The sequence below is a fragment of the Carya illinoinensis genome, chromosome 6 (assembly GCF_018687715.1).
Source record: "Carya illinoinensis cultivar Pawnee chromosome 6, C.illinoinensisPawnee_v1, whole genome shotgun sequence".
NCBI classification, from domain to species: domain Eukaryota; kingdom Viridiplantae; phylum Streptophyta; class Magnoliopsida; order Fagales; family Juglandaceae; genus Carya; species Carya illinoinensis.
In genome coordinates this window covers 15,056,606-15,066,107 of record NC_056757.1, presented here as the reverse complement: position 1 = coordinate 15,066,107, position 9,502 = coordinate 15,056,606, and the positions used below count along the sequence as shown (strand labels likewise).

The following is a 9,502-nucleotide window of genomic DNA, read 5'->3' as shown; positions in this document are numbered from 1 at the left end:
TCAGAATGGTCAACACAAAAGGTTGTAATGTGACTTGGTTTTGGGGTTATATGAAAAAAAAAAGGATGAAAGGGATTCAAAAACTTCCAAAGTACATACAAAGGGAATTTTGTTAAATATCTCAATAGACCACACTTCTCACTTGATATACTCTCCAACTTTTCAGATCATCAAATAATAATGCTTTTCCTTCTTCTTCCTCTTTTTTTTTTCAACAATTTGATAGACAAACATATGCCACTTTTGTATTCTTTCCATCTCTACCGACTTTGTTTTTTTGAAGCTCACTCAATTGAACACTTTACAACTTGTACTCTTCTCTTTTTTTCTGTCATCTTCTTCTTCTTCTTCATTGAAAATGATAAAATTAAAGAAAGAAAATACAAATTCCACACCTAGTATACACTTGGAAGTAAAAAGGGTAAGAAAATCTGTGTATAGGTTATACTCCAATGTGGAGAGGTATGGATGATATGGGCATATGAAAAGAAAATGCTACGAGTGTTTATTGGCTCAAAGTTGGCTACTAGGGGTCTATGATGGAAAGGATAGCTTGAAAGGCTCAAACGTTAATCCTAAGTTGACCTTCGACATATCCCAAGTATATCTACCATTCCACCGCAAACCATGTAATGATATTCTCAAAAGAAGTGCCCAATTCAACAGATTAATGAACGCTTATGACAATTTACTGCATTTGTATGCTCTCAATCCTCTCCAAACTCACATGAATACTTAAGCAAAAGAGTTCTCTAGCTACATGTGTCAAACCACCATCTTACCACAAAACTTGGATAAGTGCATTAAAGGTTATGTGAATGCTTCAGCAAAAAATGATTATGGTGGGTTTGGTGAATTCACGAAGATGGCTATGAATGAGAATGAGTACACATGTGAAAATGATGCACGTGTGATGCAAATTAAAAAAAAATTGACACATGAAAATATGCCACAGAGTTCCAACAAGCATTTTAAATACTGAATTTGCACCACCACCCCCCAACTTAAATGAAACATTGTCCTCAATGTTTAAGAATCAAAATTGAATGGGGAGTAACTGAAAATGGTAGAATACACCTGATGAGTAACGTGGGTACCTCCCTAAACACCAAAGATGGTAATCTGAAATGACGAAATGAAACTATCCTGCAATCAAAAACAAAGAAAACAACAGTAAACAAAAAGGAAGAGAAAGAAAATAAGAAAAAACAAAAACAAAACAAAGCAAAACAAAATAAATAAAGAAACACATACCTTGGTGGTGTGGTCAAGGTTGATAGATTGGATCCACAAGTGGAATGTCTTCCACTTCCGGAACTTGCCTATCAATTAATATTTTAAGGCGTTGACCATTTACTTTAAAGATCCGACCATCCTTAGGATCCTCTATTTCTACCAACCCATTTACAAAAAATATTTTTCACTAGAAATGGGTCAGTCCACCTAAACCGAAGTTTTCCTTTGTGCTTGTGAGATCCAAAATCATATAAGCATATTCGGTCAGTAGGTTTAAACCTCTTCCTAAGAATATTTTTATCATGAAACGTTTTCATTTTAACCTTATAGACTTTAGACTTAGGCAAAGATTTCAATTTAACTCTTCGTGCTTTCATACTTACATGAATCTGTTTTCCACGTTTCTTAGGCAACTCCTCAAATTTCTGTTGCCAAACCTGTGTGCCATAATCCTGAGTTTCATAAAAAACAGCACAAATATCAATAACATCAGATGAATCACTAACATATGTATTAAACTCAGAATTCACAAGGAAATATTCAAGGGGATCAAAATCATGAGTTGTGTGAACTCCCTTGTCAATGAGTGCATCAATCATATACGTTTGGTGGCACTCGTCATTTGTTGGCTGCTTCTCAATATGGAAAATGTTGACCTCCATGGTCATGTTTCCAAAAGATAACTTCATCAACCCATTCCTGCAATTTATAAGTGCATTAGCCGTAGCAAGGAAAGGTCTACCTAATATGAGAGGAACTTTAGAGTTAGACTCAACAACTGATTGAGTGTCCAAAATTAAGAAATCAACAGGATAATAAAACTTGTCAATTTGGATCAAAACATCCTCAACTATCCCTCTCGGTTTCTTAACTGAACGATCAGCCAACTGAAGCACGACAGAGGTAGGCTTAATTTCACCCAAACAAAGCTGCAAATAAATGGAATAAGGCATCAAATTAACACTAACTCCTAAATCTAGCAAGGCTTGCCCAAACTCATGATTCCCAATATTACATGCAATGATTGGACAACCAGGATCCTTGTACTTAGGAGGAATTCGCTGCTCAATTAGAGCACTAACTTGCTCTGTCAGAAATGATGTCTTCTTAACATGGTGCTTCCTCTTAACTGTACACAAATCTTTAAGAACTTTTGCATAAGTGGGAACTTGTTTAATAACATGCAAAAGAGGAAGGTTAATCTTTACCTGCTTGAGGTTCTCCAAGCTTTCATTACTAGGATCCAAAGTTTGCATACCAGATTTTAAAACTTGAGGAAATGGTACCTTAACTGGACTCTTGATTACCTCAGCAGCCTTGGGGAACTCAGTGCTATCATTGCTTTGTTCCTCTTCAACATCCTCTTGCTTATCAGTTGTTAGGATGTGTAAGGACTTACCACTTCTTGTCATAATGGTATTGACTTCTCTTAAATTTTTTTGTGCCATATGCTGACCTTGGGGTGCGGATTGAGCTTGAGAAGGAAACTTGCCATGCTCATTCAGACTCAAGGAGCTCATTATCTTGGATATATGACTCTTTATCTCTTTGTTTTCTTCAACAACCTGCATAATCAAAGATTCAAACTTTTGATTGTTTTACTCTGTGCCTCAATAAAAGCATGCAAAGTGTCTTCTAAAGGACTCCTAGATGATGAAGGTGCATGATATGGTGGAGGATATGATCTAGGGGGTTGTGCAGGTGGTTGGTTTTTAGACTTCTAGCTAAAATTGGGGTGATTACGCCACCCAGGATTGTAGGAATCAGAGAAAGGTGCAACAGGCTTCATGTACATACCTAAGCCATTACATTGTTCCTCATACATCCCTCTCATCTCAGCAAATGTGGGACACTCTTGGGCAAGGTGATCTACCGCCTTTACAAACTGTTGAAAAGAAAAACTATCTCACATTTCTTCTACCATCTCCCCGGCAACGGCGCCAAATTTGATTACGCCCAAAGAATAACGCGGTAGTTGTAGCACAGCTTTGGGGTGTCGATTCCACAGGGAGACAAATTAAAAGAATAGCAAGAGGAACAAAGAAACTAAAGAAAAAAATATTAAATAAGTAATAGAGAACAAAGATTAATTTTAACGGAAAAAGATTAAAGTGAAACAAAGTGATTAACGAAAAAAGTATTCAAATTTGACGAACAGTAGAGCGTCGGGAATCTCTTGCACAAATCTGGTATTTTAATTATTTTAATTCATTGGATAACTCAATTAGGAACTCAATTCCTGAAATTCCCAATCGGAAGGTATAGATCTATAAACCATACTTAAATCAAATGTAACCCTTTGAAAAAACATTCACCACTTTTAAAAAACGTAAATTACTACCCCTATTGATAAAATCTAATGATGACAATATACTTAGGGAGCGATATTGCAGCAAAAAACTAAATCAATATAGATAAATAATTGATCCAAACACAATCAATGAACTAATCCATTCAATAGAAAAAGCATGCCTGAAGCCATAAACAGAATAAATTCTATGATTATTCAGAGAAGAAACCATCAACGATGAATTGAGAATGATAAAACAAAAGAGTTTTAGCAATTGAAAATGAAATACATGAATTAAAAATAAATTAGAAATACCATCGCATGTGCAAGGTCATCCCTAACCCTACTTCAGAATTTAGTTAGCCAGACAACAAAAATCTCCAGAGAAAACTGAAGCGAACGGTGGCCATGGAAGTGATTTTCTCCTCTCTTCGGATCTGCCTCTTGTGCCTTTTCCCCCTCTCCATTTTGTGCTAATGATATGCTTATATAGAGTAGGATAGAAACCCTAATATTCTCTTAATTTCTGCATAAACAAATCGCCTAAATTTTAGGACTTATCTTGGCAGCCACGTACGGCCTTCAGGAGTTCGAATTTTGAAATCCTTATTAGAGACAAAGTTATAGCCCTTTAAGATAGCTTTCTAATACATCAAGAATAACATCAATCCAATATGTGAGTAAAAAGATACAGTCAAAAGTCTAAAGTATGTCCAGACTGTCTCCTAGCAAATTTCGGACTTGGACTTCTTGTGGTTTCATTTTGTGATTTTTTTATTTTTTTCTTTTCCTCCAAATTGCTCTCAAACCCCATGAATGTCCTCCTTTGAATTTGACTAGGCTTGACTTGGTCTTTTATAAACTCTGAAATTAAACATAAAAAAACTGCTTAGGAGTATCCCAACGTAAATAGAAATTCAATTAAAAAATACAGATTAATTCCTATGATTTCTATTCACATTGTAGCATTTTTGTCCAATAAGAGAGTATTTAGAGTACACTTTCACACACTCATCAGGACATTAATGGATTAATGTATATTAAAGAATGATGGGAAACAACAATAAAAGTATTAATGTCCTGATGAGTGTGCGAAAGTGCTCTCTAAATACCCTATTATTGGACTAAAATGATAAAATGTGAATAGAAATCATTGGAATTAATGTGTATTCTTTAATGGAATTTCTATTTACGTTGGGATACTCCTAAGCAGTTTTTTTTTATGTTTAATTTCAGAGGTTATAAAAGAGCAAGTCAAGCCCAGTCAAAATTCAAAGGATGACATTCATGGGGTTTGAGAGCAATTTGGAAGAAAAGAAAAAGAAAAAAAATCACAAAATGAAACCACAAGAAATCCAAGTCCGAAATTCGCTAGGAGACAGTCTAGACAAACTTTAGTGTTTTGACTGTATAGTTTTACTCACATATCGGATTAATGAGATTCGTGATGCATTAGAAGGCTATCTTAAAAGGCTATAACTTTGTCTCTAATAAGGATTTCCAAATTCAAAATCCTGAAGGGTGTACGTGGTTGCCAAGATAAGTCCTAAAATTTAGGCGATTTTTTTATGCGGAAATCAAGAGGACATTAGGATTTCTTTCTTACCCTAGATAAGCATATCATCAGCACAAAATAAAGTGGCACAAGAGGCAGATCTGAAGAGAGGAGAAAATCTAATATTTGCCAATTAGATTTTAAAACAGGGATGATACAGTTACTCCCTACTTTTCATTGCTTGGAAAATGAAAATCCATATGTGCACATTAGGGAGTTTGAGGAAATAGTTCAACTTTTCATAGTCAAAATGCAACTGATGACATTGTGAGACTTAAGTTCTTTCATTTCTTTGAAGGATAGAGCTAAGAGTTGGCTATACTCATTGAGACCACGATCTATTGGGTCATGGAATGAGATGACTTATGTCTTGTTTAATAAATACTTTCCCCAACATAAGACCAATGCTTTAAAAAGGTAAATCTCCACCTTTGTACAAAAGGACAGTGAGACTTTGTATCAGTCTTGGGAGAGATTTAAGGAGCTATTGAGTATGTGTCCTTACCATGGGTATGAGAATCGGCGCTTAGTGAGCTATTTTTATGAGGGACTTTCACCTAGAGAGCGTCAATTTGTGGAGATGATGTGTAATGGTGAGTTCTTACAGAAAGATCCTGATGAGGCCATAGAATACCTCAATGACCTCGCTGAAAAAGCTCACACTTGGACTGGACCTATTGCTACTGAGAGCACAAATAGGTCACGACCTGCAGGAAACCTAAATGGTGATGGAATTTACCATCTCAGGGAAGAAGATAACCTAAACGCTAAGGTTGAGATGCTCACTAGGGAGCTAGAGGTGTTAAAGAATAAAGACTTAAAGCCAACACATGTGGCTAATTATGCAGAGTCTTTTGGACCATGTTTTGTGTGTGGCGGGGTAGATCACCTTGCCCAAGAGTGTCCCACATTCGCTGAGATGAGAGGGATGTATGAGGAACAATGTAATGCCTTAGGTATGTACATGAAGCCAGTTGCACCTTTCTCTGATACCTACAATGTTGGGTGGTGTAATTACCCCAATTTTAGTTGGAAATCCGAAAACCAGCCACCTGCACAGCCCCCTAGATCATATCATGCACCTTCATCTTCTAGGAGCCCCTTAGAAGATACTTTACATGCTTTTATTGAGGCACGGAGTAAAACTAATCAAAAATTTGAATCTTTGATTATGCAGGTTGTCGAAGAAAAAAAAGAGATAAAGAGTCATATATCCAAGATAATGAGCTTCTTGAGTGTGAATGAGCGTGGCAAGTTTCCTTCTCAAGCTCAATCTGCACCCCAAGGTCATCATATGGCACAAAAAAATTTGAAAGAGGTCAATGCCATTGTGATTAGAAGTGGTAAGTCTTTACACATCCAAACAACTGATAAACCAAAGGATGTTCAAGAGGAACAAAACAATGATAGTACCGAGTTTCCCAAGGATGCCGAGGTAATCAAGAGTCCAGTTAAGGTACCATTTCCTCAAGTTTTAAAATCTGGTATGTAAACTTTGGATCCTAGTAATGAAATCTTGGAAAATCTCAGGCAGGTAAAGATTAACCTTCCTCTTTTGCATGTTATTAAACAAGTTCCCACTTATGCAAAAGTTCTTAAAGATTTGTGTACAGTTAAGAGGAAGCACTATGTTAAGAAGACAGCATTTCTGACAGAGCAAGTTAGTGCTCTAATTGAACAATGAATTCCTCCTAAGTACAAGGATCCTGGTTGTCCAACCATTGCATGTAATATTGGGAATCATGAGTTTGGACAAGCCTTGCTAGATCTAGGAACTAGTGTTAATTTGATGCCTTATTCCATTTATTTGCAGCTTGGTTTGGGTGAAATGAAACCTACTTCTATTGTGCTTCAGTTGGCTGATCGTTCAGTTAAGAAACCGAGAGGGATAATTGAGGATGTTTTGATCCAAATTGACAAGTTTTATTATCCTATTGATTTTTTAATTTTGGACACTCAATCAGTTGTTGAGTCTAACTCTAACATTGTAGACCTTTCCTTGCTACAGCTAATGCACTTATAAATTGCAGGAATGGGTTGATGAAGCTATCTTTTGGAAACATGACCATGGAGGTCAACATTTTCCATATTGAGAAATAGTCAACCGATGATGAGTGCCACCAAACGTACATGATTTACGCACTCATAGATAAGGGAGTTCACACAACTCATGATTTTCATCCCCTTGAATATCCCCTTGTGAATTTTGAGTTCGATACTATTAGTGATTCATCTGATGTTATTGATATTTGTACTTTTTTTATGAAACTCAGGATCATAGCACACAAGCTTGGCAACAGAAATTTGAGGAGTTGCCTAAGAAATGTGGAAAACAGATTCCTGTAAGTATGAAAGCACCAAGAGTTAAATTGAAACCTTTGCCTAAGTCTAAAGTCTATAAGGTTAAAATAAAAACGTTTCATGATAAAAATATTCTCAGGAAGAGGTTTAAACCTAATGACTGAATATACTTATATGATTTTGGATTTCACAATTACCAAGGAAAATTTCGGTCTAGGTGGACTGGCTCTTATTTAGTAAGGAATGTTTTTGTAAATAGGGTGGTAGAAATAGAAGATCCTAAGGATGGTCGTATCTTTAAAGTAAATGGTCAAAGTCTTAAAGTATTAATTGATAGGCAAGTTCCGGAAGTGGAATACATTCCACTTGTGGATCCAGTCTATCAACCGACCACACCACCCAGGTATGTTTTTCTTTATTTATTTTGTTTTGTTTTTATTTTTATTTTTTTTATTTTTTATTTTCTTTCTTTTCCTTTTTGTTTGCTGTTGTTTTCTTTGTTTTTGATTGCAGGATAGTTTCATTTCATTTCAAGTTACCATCTTTGGTGTTTAGCGAGCTACCCACATCACTCATTAGGTTTATTCTACCATTTTCAGTTACTCCCCATTCAATTTTGATTTTTAAACATTGAGGGAAATGTTTCATTTAAGTTGGGGGGTAGTGGTGCAAATTCAGTATTTAAAATACTTGTTGGAACTCTGTGGCATATTTTCATGTGTCAATTTTTTTTTTTTAATTTGCATCACACATTTATCATTTTCACATGTGTACTCATTCTCATTCATAGTTATCTTCTTGAATTCACCAAACCCATCATAATCATTTTTGCTGAAGCATTCACAGAACCCTTAATGCACTTATTCAAGTTTTGTGGTAAGATGGTGGTTTGACACATGTAACTAGAGAACTCTTTTACTTAAGTATTCATATGAGTTTGGAGAGGATTGAGAGCATAGAAATGAAGTAAATTGTGATAAGCATTCATCGATCTGTTGAATTGGGCACTTCTTTTGAAAATATCATTACATGGTTTGTGGTATAATGGTGGATATACTTGAGATATGACGAAGGTCAACTTAGGATTAACGTTTGAGCCTTTCAAGCTATCTATTTCCATCATAGACCCCTAGTAGCCAACTTTGAGCCAATAAACACATGTAGCTTTTTTCTTTTCATATGCCTATATCATCCATGCCTCTCCACATTGGACTATAACCTATACACAGATTTTCTTACCCTTTTTACTTCTAAGTGTATACTAGGTGTGGAATTTGTATTTTTTTTCTTTAATTTTATCATTTTCAATTAAAAAGAAAGAAAGAAGAAGACGATAGAAAAAAAGAGAAGAGTACAAGTTGCAAAGTGTTCAATTGAGTGAGCTCCAAAAAAAAAAAGTTGGTAGAAATGGAAAGAATACAAAAGTGGCATGTGTTGGTCCATTAAATTGTCAAAAAAAAAAGAGGAAGAAGAAGGAAAAGCATTATTATTATTTGATGATCTGAAAAGTTGGAGAGTATATCAAGTGAGAAGTGTGGTCTATTGAGATATTTAATAAAATTCTCTTTGTATGTACTTGGAAGTCTTTGAATCCATTTCATCCTATTTTTTTTTTCATATAACCCCAAAACCAAGCCACATTACAACCTTTTGTGTTGACCATTCTGATCTTAAGTAAGCTGTTGAAAAGATTGATGGAAGTCTCATTTGTTAGTGTTCCTATCATAAGATCAATGTTTGCTTGTTGCTTGTACATAATTGCCTAATTTTCCATGAGAGTGTGTATGCACCCATTGTCAACTCCATAGAGAGAGCCCTTACACGAAACATTATTATACCCGTGAGTTATAGAGTTGAACCTTTTGCTTGAGATATTCTTGATGTTGCATGTGTCAAAGTTAGTGGTACGATGGTTATGGCTTGGAGAACACACACACACTCTGTGGATTGCTATAGGTGGATTGATCTTGATGGGTTATTGGATTCCTTAGATTGTCTTGATATGTGAATCTGGAAAGTGTGACTTGATGGCCTTTATGTGTGATTTTCTTTGGTCTTTTTCGTCGTTGTTTTGACATGAAAATTACTAGGGACTAGCAATGAGCAAGTTCGGGGGTGTG

The 9,502-nt window shown here is 35.6% G+C and overlaps 1 non-coding gene across 1 annotated transcript; it reads right to left on the bottom strand.

Moving 5' to 3' along the window:
• Positions 1-5,486: 5,486 nt before the first annotated feature.
• On the bottom strand, positions 5,487-5,594 carry LOC122314590. The gene has a single exon (XR_006243808.1). It is a non-coding gene; the product is annotated as a small nucleolar RNA R71 (small nucleolar RNA).
• Between the last annotated feature and the right edge of the window lie 3,908 nt (positions 5,595-9,502).